At 28.6% G+C, this 18,651-nt stretch overlaps 1 pseudogene; it reads right to left on the bottom strand.

Annotated features, from left to right (window-relative positions):
* Nucleotides 1-984: 984 nt before the first annotated feature.
* Nucleotides 985-16,749, bottom strand: LOC148228050 (uncharacterized; annotated as a pseudogene).
* Between the last annotated feature and the right edge of the window lie 1,902 nt (nucleotides 16,750-18,651).

Here is an 18,651-nt window from a genome sequence, read left to right as displayed (position 1 = left end):
CTCGTAAAAATAAACGCTATGACACACATGTCAGTTCAACGTCATTGCGATAAGCATCAGCAGCTTCTCCTTTTGTATATTATAAACAGATATCTAAACAAACCTCTAACTTATCGGGTTAATAAATTAGCACAGCTTTTAACATATATTTAAATCATAAAGTCGATTTCATTTTTAAAATAATCGTATCGTTACTTTCTGAGTACCCTTCGTATATCTCAATAAAATAATTCATATCTGTGATTGTTTACTAATCAAAATTATGCCATTACCAGGCACATCGACAGAGGCGTAACTGTGTTCCAGGGGCGTCATCCCAAAGTTATAATATAAATTACATGTGTAACGAAGCCGATCAAAGGGCGTCCGTTTTCTAAACACAAGCCGCAGACGTAATTTGGGCGAAAGCCAAACGTCATTTCGTTACCAGTAATTGTTGTCAGAACGAAAACCACCCAATGTAAACAACAATGGGGACAGAACGCACTGCACAGCCAGAAAACAGGATGTAATTCGTGTATGCCCGTGCACTAAGTCAATTTGATGTCTGCAAATTAAAAAGTTTTCCGACCGCTTTTCCTGACCGCAAAAACTTTTTCCCGGATACACTGACCACGCCCGTACCCGCTTTTATCCGACGTCATTAATTATGCTCAAACTCACTTTTTATGAATAACTATTGTATTATTCAGCAAAATTATACTTAGATTGAATAGCGTGTGTATATGTTCAAGTACGTTTTAATAAATAAATAAAAATTTATGGCAATTGCGTTATAAACAAGATAAAACAGCATTAGGATGTGACGTTTTTAATTGAGAAAATAGTATAAATTTTACTGTCCGTTATATAAGAACATTTATTTTCTATACCATACATTGCTTAATTTTTTAATGCGTACTAGTTTGAATATGATTTACTAACAATGTTTTGAACAAACATCGACCAGTTTTACTTTAAGCAATCACCTGCAAACTCCCCCAATTAATTAGTGTAACAAAATGGCGGTCTGGTGGCTTTTCCGTATGGTAATGGAAATTTTGAAGATATTGGCTTGCAAGCCATGAGCAGGTCGTGTCCTCCATAAAGGCTTTTCGCCATTGTATTGAACGGCAATAAACAACGGTATTGTGGATAACAGCTCGGGTCGACACAGGTCACAAGACCGGAAAATTTTGTGCAGACCAATTTCGTAAAATGAATCGGAAATGCTGCGAGATTTTCCCTGTCTAGCAGCGTTTTGATCGTAACATTTCTCTACGAGTTTTAATATACATATATAGCAGACTACACAAAACGAATTTTAAATATATGTTTTAATGTACATTGACTTTTATTAACTAACGAGCAAACTTATATTTTTGTTTCAGCTGAATCAACGTTATTAAAATAATTAATAATTCTAGTGAGTAATATTTTGCATGCGTCAGTATTCTTATGCTTCTGTCAACCTATTCTATTTTTTCTGAACATATAATAAAAGATAAGATATGTCCATTAATTCCTATTTAATTAAAAGCAATATGCAGTATTCTACTAAATACATTTATCAATGACATTGTAAGCAATTTTATATTTTAAAGATTACCCTGAATTAACATTGACACCGCTGCTTAGATTCATTTAGAAAAACGATTTTAATTTAAAAACTACTTTGTGAATTTTTTATAACTATTTCAAGATTCATAATCCAGAACATATTTATTTCAGTTTTTGATTCCAGTGAAACTAAAATATGATTTTCAGTTTAGTTACGATTTAACTAATAAAAACTTTTCATAATCCATATTTCAATATATACATACACATATGACCCATAGTTTATTAAATAACAAAAAAATCTGCTTTTACGTTTTTAAAATAATAGTAAATGCATAGACGTAAAACATTACTTTCATCTCCGATGAGCTACGACCATTGGGTAAATTGATTGGGTCAGTAAAATGGTCATAAAAACCTTCGGCTATATAATGTGACAGTAAAAGTTTCACCTACGCTTCCATTCCCAATAATAAAACTAACATGGCTATAAAAAGCCTTTTAAATATTTCATTAAACTTAACATTGCTTTTTTTTATTTTAAAAGTGTATTAAGCAATCTGACTATATATAATATATGGATACCTTAAAACTTCCTTTAAATTAGTTATCTTTAAATTGAAATAATTATTTTTCAAGTCACCTATAGTTTTAATTACCAGTTTTTTTATGAAATTAACTCGACGACATCAAGTCATCAAATAAAATGACTAAAAATAGCTTCTTAAATTTTAAAATTAAGCTACAATTGGAGTTAATTAATATTGAGTTATCTACTTTTATTTTATGTTAAATCTAGATTATTGCAGTAAAATGTAGCTACACTAGATTATATTGTTTGAGTATGCTTTAATGCTTTACTTCAAGGCCTTTCTTATACACATTATATTTATTATTAAGCAGATGAAACAATTACCATGTGAAAACTCTTACTTTATACTGGCAATTTAAAAATGTATCAGCTAAAGAAACTAAATCAGAAAATAATTATTAGTTTTAGACATGATAAAAACCAAATTTTATAAACTAAGATCACTCACAAGAGTTACACTACTTAATTTTAAATAATTCATAAATAATATATAAAAAAGATGCATTAAAATTACTTAGTTGTGTTAGTAATCTGCATATTTTATATAAAAAAATAATATTCAAAGCAGCTTAGGAAATAAAAATTAATGTAATTAAAATAGATCCAAAATTTAAAAAAAAATAGATCGATGTCTTAAAAAGCTACATAATGTAAATTATGAACCTTAAGATCTATCTTTAGTGATTTTTTTTCTAATATTAAAACACCATAGGATTAAAATTTTATTAAGGTTAAGAAAAATTGTGTTTTCGAGATCCTATGAAATGTAATAATATTCTATTTAACTAAAATCAATGAAGCCGAGTAAGTATATAAGTTTAAAAATATTGCAACATAACCTATGCAATATGTAATTCAGTCGTTTTTATACTTACACTAAATAGTTTAAATTTCACATTTTGGCATAATAGCAGTTATGAATTTTGGAACAGAGATGAAGTATGGAACGGCTTCCAGTTCGTCCAAGCGCTGGCTGGCAAGGTCTCCGGAGTCAAATGGCACATGCAGCCGGCAGCTTAACATCGGCACAATTAATTAAAGGGGTCGAAACGGGGAGCTGGGTGTGAGCACTGCCCCACTTCGATTACACACATACACCCAAGACTCTGGGTGAGAATCGCGGGACTCGAGAGTGATCTAAGGTCGCCTCCCCCTCACAACGCCATAGTAATAATTCCTTCGGCTTAAGTGTCGATTACATACATCATGCTCAAATTGAACCCGTTGATGAAGTGCCTCTCGTTCTCTGTGATCGAATTTGCTGGATTACCGTGCTTTTTATTGCCTATGTAGTGCTTGAGACACTCAGAAGAGGTTAATTAATTAAAAGTATCAGAACATCGAGTAGCTAAATTTGAGTTAATCTAAAGAGACCAGCTTTCTGAAGCTTTAATGTAAGACGTTCAAGAAAAATTAAGTTGTTACAGTATATAAAATATTTTATTAAAATCAATAAGCATAGAAACTTTATTATTTTTTTTGTGAAATTACTAATAACTAAAGGGTTTTTTGAAATAAATTGCCGTAGGCCGTTAAAAAAATACAAGCGATAAATATAGTGAACATAAATTTAAAATCTCTTCTCGAGACAACATATATTTTAATTCTTTCTGTTTTATGAAGTGTACCTTGTGACTTAAAGTGTTAAAATATTTATCACTGTGGTGTCCCATTTTAACAAAAAAAAAAACATTTTTTCTTAGACGGTTAAGACATTTTCACAAGCTCAACTTACCTTTTTAATGTAGATGTAGCGCTTATAAAAATCTTAAAGTATCGACATGAAGATATTTTACTAGTATTTATGTCATTTTGTAATTGTTTTAAAAATATTATTTAATGAAATGCTTGAACTTTACATTATTAAGTATAAGAAAACGAGTATACAGAGGTGCAAATTTGTATAATAATATTCCTATGACAATCCGCAAAAATAAAATATAACGGGGTTTCTAAATGGAATAAAAAAAACACCTTTGTGCATTATAAATTATAATATCAAGTCTTTTTTTCTGTTTATGTTATATATTATAAATATGTTTAGTTAAAATTTGTTTGGTATAAAAATTAGCTATGAAACTAAATAAACTAATAAAATAAATAAATTAAGACTGACCTGAAAGTATTATATGCGTCTCATAAAATAATTAGACTCTCAACTCTTATTTAACTTTGCGGAGGCGTAAAAACCTTTCCAGTTTCAGTGAATTTGTTTCTAACTTAAATTACAATTACACGCTGTAATTAAAGTTAAAAATAATGTCTTAATGCATTTTTAAACATTTACATCTTTAGTTTGTATAGACGCTGATCAAAAACTGTTAATATTTCAACTATATATTGTATTATAAATAATATTTTAGTCAGTAAAAAATGTAATTAAGTTGCAAAACTTATTTTGAAAACTGCAAGCTTTTTCCATTTCTTTGTGCTTACGATTAAGCCGATATAAATTGATTATATTTAATTTTTTGTCCAGCTTCAAGTGTTTTGTAATGCACAATTTATTTTTAGTCGCAAAAAATAGACAAAATAATCGGGCTTGGGGATAGATTAAGTTCCTGATCTTTAAATAAGTTATCGTACATCACTCATTAATAGCATTTAGCAAGAACAAGAAGCTCTTAAGCTAAGTGGACACGCTGATTTGTTTTATTCGTTTAATTTTTGTGGTAACCATACACCTTGACTCCAGAACTTAATCTTTCTAAAATGACTTTGCACTGATGTACAGATGCAATTAAGTTTTTCTGAAAGCTAGTGAATATGAATGTTAAGATTTGCTTTTATGTCATTGGGCAGAACTTCGTGACTTTATTTTTATAAATAAATATATAGTATATTGTTGTATTTTTTGAAGCTATGAAATCTAAACCTCATGCATATAAAGTAACTCATATGCATTTTAAAAATTTAAATACTTATCATAAAATTATGTTAAAATGAAAATAATTTCATTCAAAATCTCATTTCATATCGTTATCCAAATTATATTATTTCAAAATATGATTGTGCAAATATTTATTTTATCACATATTAAATTAAAAATCTACATAATAAACACAATTAATTGCATATTGTTCACTGAACAAAAAAATAAACGAACCTCATAATGAATATGTTATCACATTCAATCATTTTCATCCATCGTATCGTACGTTAATAAAACACGACAATGTTTATCCATCCATATTGACAAATAAAACCCCGCTTATTTATTCAGCGCTGAACACTTGCCAATGCTAGCTGCCGATACAAATTCGCAATAAAATATGAGTCTTCTATAATTTTTTCTACCCAAAATCGACAACGAATTCAATGGGCGGACAGAATTCTGGCTAAAACCCAAACCATCCAACGACGACTCAAAGCTCAACTTTCATATTCAACTCTTGTTAAGCGGCGATATAAAGAAAATGAAAATCTCTCTAGCAAAATGCATTGCAGACATTCTATATGCATATATAATTGAACAAAAGCTTGAACTTTGGCTGCATATCGTTCATTAAAAGCCGCTAGTCCGTATTTACACCACACTTGCGGGAAATGGCTTTAATGAAAATTCGGAGTACTTGCTGCATTAGAAGATAATAATTATTTGCTGCAATGTTATATTTAACTTCGTCCGTGTCCTCATGGGGATGAAGTGACTAAATTCTGCTATAAGAGAACTGCTAGTGCGATTATCTGTTCTGAAGCTGAACAATCATTGGGTAAATGGATGCGCAAATTGATCTCAATCTAAGATATGGTATTCGGTAACGACTTGAATAAAATTAAAATTAAATTATCAATGAAATTTAATTAGATGTGTGTGTGCTTATACATAATATATGCGTGTATTAAAAAAATGATTAAATTTTACATATATAAGGGGGAATTTTTTTTTTATATCATATATTGCTACTGAATTAGGTAGAAACTCAATAAAATAAAAAACTATGGGTAAGGACTCATAACATTAACGCACTCACCCGCTCAATTCTGGTCCATACTAAAAGTAAATTATTCAATAAATTAAAATCTATACAATTTTCAAATACATTTCGATCGCTCACGCGTTCCTCCTCATTCGTAATTATGCGAATTTATTTATATTTAATTTATCATTAGCGCCGGGTGATAAATATCTTCGCTCTTAATTACTAGACAATTATTTACATTTGTATAAATTAAATCTAATTTGTCACCAAAATTATTATTATATAAAAAATATATCCTAATAAACATATGTTCATAGATAAATTAAAATCGCCCAAGATAATAGTATATTTTCGAACAACATTTATTATAAAAATAATTAACAACTTTGATAACAAATAATTTATTATATATTAAATTTCTTTTAATATTTTTAAACATTGTACAATTTAAATCATACTGCATAAAATAATAAATATTGAACCATCATGATATTTTATAAATATTTTTATATAAATACTTATTCAAAAATCATTAAATTTATTTTCGTTGAGTTCGTATTTAAACGACACAGTTAAGCGATAAACAAATAAGAAGTATCATACATATTTACTCTTGGTCAAACAAAACATTTTGCTGGCATCTGGCCACCGAATCTGGTTACAGTTGTCCTCGGTAGTCAGTTGTGTAATTTCACATTGTTATCAAAGAGAACGTACCTCGTTTGACGGAAGTCCGTTTTGGTCATATAATGAAGCAAATCAATAGATACAGTCCAAAACAAATTAATTGCTTTAAGAATTTTTTATTACCCTACTTATCAATTGTTTTTGGAAAGCTAACAAGCTTTTGGTTAACGCAAACGTTACTTATGGTATCATATATGGTCAAAATGTTATTATGTAAGTAAATATAAATATTAAATTTATGATAATATATTTAAGTTTATCAATTATGACAAATGCTTCTATAGTTTTAGACAAAAGTTTCAAGCTCCATTATAAGTTAAAATATAATTAATTATTTATATTAGTTATATATTATCGTATTTAAGTACAACTTGATTCGTTTGGGATGTGTTTAATAGTGGTATTGATTTATAAGTATAATTTTAGGGAATTTTAAGTAAAATATTTCGCCAAGTATGAACTTTTATTGCGTACTTGAAAGTGTTAAATATTTATCCCTAGACCGAAACAGCATACGTAATTGCAGGTTTTATTATTTGGTTAATTAGTAACTTGTTTTTATGGAATCAAATTTGCTTTTTATGACAGATTATGGGATACAGTTAAACTCTAGTAGATTTAATTTTATTATTTGTTTTTATCTGTGTGGGATTTTAATGAAAGTTAGATTCCAAAGACCTTTGCATTTTCTAATCTAGGGTTTCAATTTTCCTTACTTTGTTGAATAATAAAATAAAGGATTTATTCCTTTTACGAGAAAACATAACTACAGTACTTTAAGTAGGATTTGCAGTAAGTCATTTTCTTAAATTAAAATGTTTAAAGTCTTATGTCTAATACTCGATAGAAACATACAATAATCTTAAGCAAATAAAATGCTTAGCTTGACAACCAAGATAATAAATTGTACAAACGTGTTATTACTGTAATACATGTTACTGACTTATATCCATTTTCATGTATACAATTTAGTTATTAGCTGTAATATGATAAGAATAAAGATATAAAATAAAATGTCAGTTACCATTAAACTAGACAAAACTAAATAAAAGTATAATTTTATTGAAAGAAAAAATTTAAAATAAAAATATACATAAATGAATTGATTATTTAAATATCTGGAACCATTGAAATGTGTTCCTTAGTCTCTGAACTTTAGATACTAAAGCAATATTTGCCAAACTTATAACAATTATAAAATCATATGTTTCCATTAAATTATTAATCACTAATTGCAGAGCTACTCTGGTAGCATTTCTATTTTAAAATTATTATTATTATTCACAAATTACTTTTAACATCATTAAAATTAAAAAAACTAAGAATCTACTAATAATTTTATTTAAAAATATAAATTCCTTTAACCTGAGAAATACTTGTTGTAGTTTACCTTTACTTGTATATTTATACTAAATTTGTTTGTAACCCATATAATATTCAAATAGGAGAGTACTACTCTCAATCCGTATAATGGCCGGTATTTTTGTTTGGGAAATTTATTTTCCTGCTCCCCTGATTTTCAATTGAAAGTCAATACGTAAATAATCAGTTTCCTGAGCTTTTGAAGTAGTTACACGTACGCATACGTATATTTATTCTTATAAACATATACACACATGAATAAATAATAAAAACCATCGCGCCTTTTCTTTCGCATCATAAAGAGGAATTCCTGTTTGGCCGACATCTCGATATATTTTTTTCCGATAGCTTCTTATTATCTGTTTTCGACGAGACTTTGCGAATACGCAATAAATTTAAACTTCTTCCATATTTTTACCGGATAAGCTCTGAATCGATCCGACACTCCATTTGTTATGTGTTTATGTTTAAAGAGACTCTTCCGGATGCGAACTTATTATACAGAAAATTCTCTATATCCTATGCAGCAGTACATCTTTCAAAAACTCACACGCCATTATCTATTATACAAAAATCGATTTAAAACCGGCCCGACTTGGGCGCCAATAATTTTCTATTCATGGGTTTTTCTAAAAAAAAGTGTATAAGTATGAATGTATAAAATATCCGAAAGGACATTCGGGTAACATAAAAATATTTGAGAAGGCTCAGCTGCCGAGCGTAGTGAATAGAACGAGCGGCCCGAAACAATTTATTGGTATGTCTATATAAAAAAGAGACCCTCTCTCTCTTATGATTTATTAACCCGCTTGCAAAATCTGAATATTCGACCATACGGATAATGCGGAATCCTCGTAAAATTTCATTATAAATTCTTCTCACTGTATCGTCGAGGGTATGTTTGTGTTTAAACGACGCCGTTAAACCATAAACACATAAAAATATGTATAACAGATTAAAATTTTATTTAATAAAAACAAAAAGTTAGTAGTAGACAAACTTATCTATAATATAAACCGCCAGTAGGTAATTTAAAATATACGAACATACATATAATATATTTATAGAAAAAATAAATACTTTGACTTGATAATTTAAAATATGTAATTTATAAAAATATATAATACTTTCCCTCGACTCATTCAACACTAGAATTTCTAAACATTTGTTATTTTCAACTATTTAAATATCAAATAGCAGACGATAAAATATTTTAATATTTAAATATATTCATAAATTTATAAAGAAGCAAAAACATACAGTTAAAATAATAAATTTATACATTTCGATCTTAGTTATGAAAATGTGTTTATTTATTTTATTAAAAAATAATAAAACATGTTTTAATCTTTTATATTAATTATTTTTTTGCCAAAAATACTTATTTAGTTGCTGTTGATATATACTTTATTATCAAAAAAGCTTTATGTAGTATGTTTTATTTATAAATATATCTAAACATAAAAAAAAATGTTGTGCATTTACTTACTAAAGTTTTTTCATACAGATATGAAAGATTTAAATAACAAACACTTAGAAAACGGGATAATTTATTCTGTATTTGAATATTTAAATATTCAGATTCAAGTCTCTATTACACACATTAGCACATGTATCTTCGTTGCTGCTGTCATGCAACCCCAGAACATACGCTTCCGCCATAATATTTGACTTTGGGTGCTACGCAATCAGTAATATATTCCTCCCCGACACTTTAACTCACGTGTCCAAAACCACCAGGGGTCCCAAAAATGAAAAATATATTCAAAAATAATATGATTATTTATTTAATTATTTTTTTAAAAAAAAAGTTTTTTCAATTATCAAAATTATCTTAAAGTTGGTTTCATCGGACCAAATGACTTTTTCTTAATCTGTAGATGTCTAATCTCGGTGTTTTTGGGCCTACTCTAACCTTCGAGTTTTATTTATTTTTGAAGGCCACGGTTTGTGTCAGACTTTACAACCTCTGAGTTCAACATTGTTAAGCTTTCTTCTCACTATCCGCAAATAAATTAATAGCCCTTCGCTAGCTTTGAAAACATTTTTTGAAGATTTTTAACAAAGTCGCGAACCAACATTTGGCATTTTTAAAAAGTTTATATAATAATCAAAATAAATTATTTGACAAAAATAATTATAGCGAGAAATAAAGGCCAAAATCACGCAGCTGAACATAAAGAGCACTTAAGCGAGACTGGACAATTTAATCTGCAATATTTTTTAAAACTCAAGTGAGCAATTAAAAACGACAAATTTCTTTGTATAGTTCTCAGATATACAGTTAAAACTATTTACTAAAATATTTAAGTCAGATTATGCACTTACTTAAAGAGGGACATACCACTTTAAGGGGTGCCCCATTATTATGGCCAAAGCTATATATTTAATTAAATTAAAAATATTACATGTAGTATTTGTTAGAAGTAAATTTGAAAAAAAACTACTAAAACGCGTATAAAATTCTATTTAAATTAATCACGTATATTTCTTTAAATTTAAAACTTTTTAAGACTAGCTTTAGATATATTTTTCATTTAAATCTTAGCAAGAGTATAAAAAAAGAATGATAAATAATTGTTTATTGAATCATTTTAGTAGCTTTTTATTAAGGTGTTGAATAAATTAATAAATATACTATGTACATTAACATTAATAAGCACAATAAAGTAGTGGTATAAGTCAGTGACAAACAACCCTATTTTTTTTAATTATTTCTATCGTGTTTTGGAGGTCAAATTAAATAATAAATATTTAATTTTAGACCATTACTGATAGTATATCCTATATAGTACATATTTTAATTTTAACGAGGATGTTTCGTTCAATCTTTTAACTTTTATTGCTACAGCCCCTCCACTAAACACTCTTACAGCACGTATAAAAAATACCCACATACATAAGCGTCCAGGCAAATATAAATATTATTTTAAAGCAACTCGTTCAAAGTAGGTTAATGATATCAAGTTATTATCTACGTAGCTGTATTATATAAGTGACAAGCACCTTTTTGCGCTTACTCCTCAACACCATGAATCAAATATAATACATAAATCAGTAACTAATTTAGTTGTATAAAACCTGACCATATAGACCTTATATAAGGTTTCACGAGATTCCACAAGTATACATGTATATATACGGCCCCTTGGGAAAGTGAAACAAAGGCTGCGGTAATGCGATACCCCATTTTTTATCCCCCTGTGGAAAGACTCTCCCTTCATGAGAAACTGATGGGCCTTTTGTGCTACCCGATCCGCCCAGAGCTGTCAGATTTAACAACATTCCAGAAAACGATATTTGATATCCCAGTATCCGAACTAATAGTTTACAAGGGACGCCAATTTGTCGGGAGATGGAAACCCGTAACACCTTCTTAACGGATATCCGATTTATAACCGACCAATGACTTACGCGCGTACTTTATCCGTCATTATCTTGGACACTTTATACTTGGCTATTTATGAATAACCGTGTTTCTCAGCTCATATCTCTTTCACTTTATGGCTACATAATATGGGTTAAGTAGCGGCGGATGGGTGAATCTTTTCAATGGCGAAACCTTTTATAGTGTGTTTAAAGTGCATTGCGCCAACGGGACCATAATCCACAGTGTCCACGATCCATTGTTGATGATATATGTGAAAATTCATGAAATAGATTGCTTTCAGACAATGTAAGACGGTTTTATGTACACAATCCACGAGAGGTTATTCAATAACTCGCCGCTAGTACCAAATGCATTACTCGTTTCGCAATATCGGTTTATGAGAACCTTCGTGCAACTTTCTATGTAAGCTTGGATCAATAACGTATTTTTTTACCTCTTGACATATTATGCTCTAAAGCAGGGTTTCCCAAACTTTTTCAGCGACGGAACACTTGGCAAATCCGAAAATGTTGGCGGAACACTTAACTTATTTTTTAGGCTGGGTAATTCATAATAAAATAAAACATGTTATTAAAGAAATGTTATTAAATCTATTTAATAAACATAAAAATACAAATAAATAAAACTACTAATGACTAAAGATTTTGGGTTCTTAAATAACAATTTTTTTTTATATCACGCACAATTTTGGTTAGTTGTATTTTCATATCTGCCGTGGCGTGGAGTCTATTTCTGTATTTTGTTTTTGTTGCAATATACTTAAAAAATCCCACTTCGCATAAATACGTCGTGGAAAACGGAAGTAAACAAACCAGAGCTTGTTTTGACACCTTGGGGAACTCTTCAGTCAGACTCGCCCAGAAATCATTTAATGGCTGATATTTTTGTTTCAAATCAGAGTCATTAACTAAATTCTCATAATCCCTTAAGCCCACTGCTTTTACTGTCACGGAAAATGGATTCCGAACCCAGGAATCGTCCTTACTAGTTTTCGGAAAATATTCTGAAAGAGTTATTTTCAAGTAATATAGGTGTACTAAAAATACTTGTGAAACTTTTTTATCTACTTGAAAATTCAATTCATTTAAACATTCATCTCCAAGACAGGAAAACAATCAAAATTATTAGAGTCAACCGATAAAATCTGAAATTGTAATTTTTTATCAAAAGATTCAATTTTATCTCTCATATTAAAAATTGTAATACTTTTTTCTTGTAATTATGAGTTAACATCATTTCACTTTGTAAAAATATTCTCCAGATATGCAGATGTATCAACCAGGAAGGATTTGTTAAAAAATTTATAAAATGATGTTGCAAATTATTTTGTGCTTTCAAGAAGACTAATAATTCATTTCGAAGTTCATATAGTCTTAATAGTACTTTTCCTCTAGATAGCCATCTCACTTCAGTATGTAATAAAAGTGCTTCATGTTCAATACCCATTTCATCGCACAAAATTTTAAATAATCTGGATTGAAGTGGTCTAGATTTTACATAGTTTATCATTTTCACGGCTACTTCATAACATTTTTTAAATTTGTGGAATTTTTTTTAGTCAACAGTGCATGCCTATGCAAAATACAGTGACTGCTAGTAGCATATCTAGTCACATAAATAAAATTCGTATAACAAGCACTAATATCGTGTGATTAATTAACAAAAAAAATATTGTGTAAATACGATCAAATTTTAAAGTTAAAAAAAACAACACCGACTTATGAAACTTTTCCCTCCAGATTTTATACACATCAATGTTGAATATTTAACACATATTTTCAAGCTTTTTTATCAGATTTATGAACAATTTTTATGTATTAGCAAGACTAACAATTTTTTTAATCTACTCTAAATTTTTGTGAAATATCTATTTAGGCTCCGCGGAACACCTATTTTGGATCCGTGGAACACCAGTGTTCCGCGGAACATAGTTTGGGAAACCATGCTCTAAAGCATGTTACATAATATACAAATGAAAAAAATATTTTTTTACTAAATTTATAAATTCAAAGAATATAAGAATATATATACAAGTATTCGAAAATATTTACATCATTAAATAATTACTTTTATGAAACTTTTACCGATAAAAGATAAATGGTAAATCAAAACTAGAGAAAGATTTACTTTTAATTGGCTATAAAAACTAAGAGGATTTTTAATTTATTTTTTAATTTTATTTAAGCATTCTATAATGCTGTCTTGGTCTATTTTTTTACCATTAAGCTACTGTGATGTTTATTTTATATATTTTTTTAAATAAATACGTATATGATATTCTCCATCAGCTGGAGAATCCTATATTGAGAGAATTTTTGATACCAAATATGTACGACTAAGATTAATTTAAATTAATCATCACGATATTCATCTATGGGATAAGGTAAATCAAGAAAACCCTAATCTATGATGATCGATCATGATTTTAATTATATAACAATCACTAGTTCAAGACTCACAAATAGTATAAATACAAATAAACATAAGCGTTTATATGGCATTCAAACCCAGTTCTTTCGGATGTACAGTGCCGCCCGGGGCGATCCTTAAAATTGCCTCCCCCCCCCTATACTTTTTTGATCAGTCAATAAAATCAGTATTTATTAAAATAATAAATTGGTTATTGTTAAGCTCTTGTTATTCGTGTATACATATATATCAGTGGCGTGCGGTGACTTTGAAACAAGACACGCGGTTCCGGAGGGGGGAAAACAAAAATATATTTTTAAATTTATTTTCTTTATTTTATAAACATATTATTTATTTATTTTTTTTAATAATTTTATTCGACGCTCTTTCTTACAGAAGTCAGCATTAACCGCATCATATAAAATATTGTCTTTCTTTAATTTGCTTACAAGTTTTTTTTCGATTAATATTAATGCAAGAGCTAACAATCTATTCTCACTTTTTTTAATAATATGTCTGATTCAGTTAGAATTTATAATAATTCAACATAGTTGCCTCCATTTACGGTATTATTATTTACAGAATGTCGAAATTTAGATAAAAAGCAAATCACGTCAATTAATTTGTAAATAATATATCTGTTCGCAGTAACTTCCTTATTATATAATTCAATTGTCTTAAATTAAGTAATAAAAAAATCTTCGATACGATTTGCTTTACCAAATATTTTTAATTGTATAGTAACACATATGTGAGGTTGAAAGCATTCGTGCCTTTTACAAGCTAAACTTAAATTGCTTAAATCATTATATCCAAATTTATTCCAAACATCTTGAGAAAATAATAAACATGGACAACGAAATAATTTTGCTAAATGAGCACATCCACAAATCCACTTAATTTTTTTATAAACTTCACTATTGAAATGTCTCTTAAATGTTTAGTTTAAGATTGCAAGTTCAAATCGGATGTGGGTTTTGGACTTTTAATGATAATTTCCTTTTCATTAAACGAAAGACCACTAAAACTTATTTTCAGTGATATTTCAATTAGGCAATTGCAATTATTTTCCAGATTAGCATCGCGGTTGAGACCACATTCATTGCTTTGCTGTTTGTCTATATTTGGGGTTATGACAAATAACTAATGTTTTTATGTCGTAAATAATGAAACAAATCTTTTATTTGGGTACACTAAAAATAAATAAAAAATTTAAGAAGATTGAAAAAATGGCCGAAGAAATAGACGCATTCAAAATGTTAACCGCATCAACGGTTGATGGCGATTACTATTAATAATACTGTAAAATTTACAATATTTGACAAAATATCCTTTTTATCTATAACTAGCTTTGAACATTGCCCAATTATTTTTAGGCATTATAATTTGGATGATAAAAATACACACAAAATCTTGTGGTTTTTAAGAAAAATATTTAAAATAATCACTAAAATCGAATAATAAAATGTATTGCAATAAAATAATTACACTTACATAACAGCTAAACAAGCACTAAAACATTTTGAAACATTGCTCAATGAATAGATCAAATCTCTTAAGAAGACTTACCAAATTACAATTGACAATTATACAATTATTCCAGTAGAAAACAAAAAATGTAATTTCTTATTACAAAACCCGATACCTTGGAAATATGAAAATACTGTTATCCCTAATGATATTTGAATTTAAAACCATATTTGGACATACCAAAATAATTAGGATTTTAATAAAACAGTATTTAAAAAATAATTAAAATTATCATAAAAAATGATTACATTAAAAGAATATTCTAAAACTTGAAACTTGCACAAGATTTAAAATTGCTAGAAATAGTATTAGCATGAACGTGTCCAAGGCTGATGTTGAACCAGGTCGTTGAATCGCATTAAATACATATGAGAATTTTGATTTCCTATGATGTACTAGATTCCCGTGCTGTACTATCAATCCAGAAAGTGTATAAAGTAAATCAAATTACAAATTAAAATTAAAATTATATTAAAAAAATTGTAGGATTTAAAATTTTAAAAGGGGACCATATATAAACCTGTTTTAGAAACAATATTTCTATTGGATTATAAATAATAATAATAAACTATTATGGTAATCTCTCTTGATTAGTGTTTTTATAAATTGATATATTATTCTAGTTTCGGGTATCTGTATAGTAAATGGATCTCTTGGTGCAGAGGTACTATATTAGGCTAACAATATGTATATGGCGCACCATACAAATATATTGTCATATTATTAAAGATTATATTAATATTCGTATTCATTATTTGAATCAAATATTGGCATAATCCAACTTCTTTTAAGTGGTTAGATATCATTCCTACTACTATTACTGTCACAGTAATAATAACACGGTTAATATCAAATTCATCGTCACTTTTTTAAACATCCATTATTATAACGCCATTCGTAATTATAAGGATAATTTCTAAAAATAAATCAATATGTGCTTATAAATAATTAATACACAGATTACTAATTCTGTTTTACATTACTTAGTAATTTACTAGCTCTAAAATACATCAAATGTGTAGACTAATATTATTATTTGAGTCGATAGTTGGCAATCGCTGATTTTTATAGTGCGAGCGAGATAGCGAGCTCTGCTTGCATCTCGCTCTTTTTTTCCGTCATACTAAAATCGTTTTTATTTCATAACAGACACACAATATTAAGTGAGAATTATGCACAATTAGAGCATATAATCCCGTTTTATCCCATATCATAAAAATATAGATACCCTTTGAAGGAAAAAATCATTAAGGAGCAATAAGTGTAAAGTATCGCGTCGCAACCGTCCGGCCTTAACACCGCAACCGTCCGGCCATGTTCCGATGAAAATTTTTACAATAAACTTACACTCGTAAATTGAAGATTATTGAGTTATTTGCATAAGTTGAAAATTCAATATTACTAAAATGTGTTTACGGGAAGTTTTTTTACCATTTATAAATTGAAATTGGCAAAATTAGCTCGAAAGCAAAGCCAATAAATGCATTTTAAGTTTTGAGTGCAACGCGCTTGGAATACGATGTCGACCAATTGTCGAGTTACTAGCACAAAGGGTTAACTATATGACACATAAAATTAGAAAGACATTACCTTGTCAACCGCATTTTGCCTAGAATTGCAAATATCCTCGCGGGTCTCGCGCTTTCAGCGTCAATCGGAGTCCCTACCCCCGCGAGGCCCGCGGGGGAAGGGGACGGTTGCACGTCGCGTCTGTTGCACGCAGTGGAAAAATACTGGTGCAACGGTGCCTTGCATAGTAACAATATAAACACTAATTTGAATTAAACACTGCTTAATTCTAACACATACACTGAATTACACTATCACTTTATAATTAAAAACATCGAAACGGATATTATTATAAAAGAATATGAACGAGAACACTTATTCGAGAAAAATGTAACAAAACAATTTATTCGACCGTTTACGATCACGGTCGCATAACTACTGGTGTTTTTTTTTTAATATTTCTAGATGCATCCAGACAATTCAAGGTTATGCTTCATTAAAAATAGCAAATGTCATTCACCTCTTTGTCTATTTTTAAAATATTTATCTCTAATTCGAATTATTTTAATGCAAGTTGTTTGTTTTTTTAATGCGAGTGACGCGAAGGTCACCTCTGCTGTTGTTATTGACCTACTTAAGGTATAATGTCGATGATTTCAAGTTTATTTATATGAAAAATATTATTTAAATCTAATTTATATGTGCCAAATTTACATTTTCAAATGACGTTCTTTCGTTGAAATTAGTATTAATAAAATAAAATTTTATTACATATTTATAATATGTGAATCAGTGGCGTGCAGTGACTTTGAAACAGGGAATGCGGTTAGGGGAGGGGGAACAAAAACTATATTTTTAAATTTATTTTATAAACATATTATGTATTTATTTTTTGAAAATCAATCGTTTTTTCTTACAAAAGTCAGCAATAACCGCATTATATAATATATTTTCTTTCTTTAATATAATATATTGTCTTTCTTTAATTTGTCTAAAAGTTTTTTTCCATTGATATTAATGCCAGAGCTGACAATCTATTCTTACTTGTTTTAATAATGTGTCTGATTCGCTTAGAAATTACAATAATTCAACATAGTTGCCTCCATTTACGGTATTAATATTTTCAGAGTGTCCTCGAAAAGAAAGTATTCGCATCAACCGTTGATCCAGTTAACATTTTAGTCTGTCTATTTCTTCGGCAGTATTTTTAATCTTTTTCAATTAAATATTGACTGTCTGAATTATTATTTTTTATTTATTTTTAGTGTACCCAAATGAAAGATTTGTTTCATTATTAATGACATATAAATATTACTTATTTGTCATAACCCCTAATATGGACAAACAGCAAAGCAATGAATGTGGTCTCAACTGCGATGCTAATCTGGAAAATAATTGCAATTGCCCTTTTTAATTTTTAAATATTTAACGTTATAAATGTTTTATTTTAAATATTTAACGTTAGATTTGAAACTTAGATATTTAACGATAAATCAAAATATTGTATATCATTTATAAATGGGCTTAAGACTTAGCTAGATAATAATAAAATTAATCTTGTACAGTGAAATCTCAGTATAGCGAAGCTCACGGGAACAAAAAATAAATTTCGTTGTACTGAAAATTCGTTATATTGAATGTAAGGAAGATGATATATTTCTATTTTATTTTTAATTACCATATTACTACAGCATTAACATAACCTCTTA

The sequence above is a fragment of the Plectrocnemia conspersa genome, unplaced genomic scaffold (assembly GCF_051122295.1).
Source record: "Plectrocnemia conspersa isolate PC_06_02 unplaced genomic scaffold, ASM5112229v1 ptg000012l, whole genome shotgun sequence".
In the NCBI taxonomy this organism is placed as follows: domain Eukaryota; kingdom Metazoa; phylum Arthropoda; class Insecta; order Trichoptera; family Polycentropodidae; genus Plectrocnemia; species Plectrocnemia conspersa.
The sequence above is the reverse complement of the archived record's forward strand: the minus strand, read 5'-3'. Positions and strand labels throughout refer to the sequence as shown.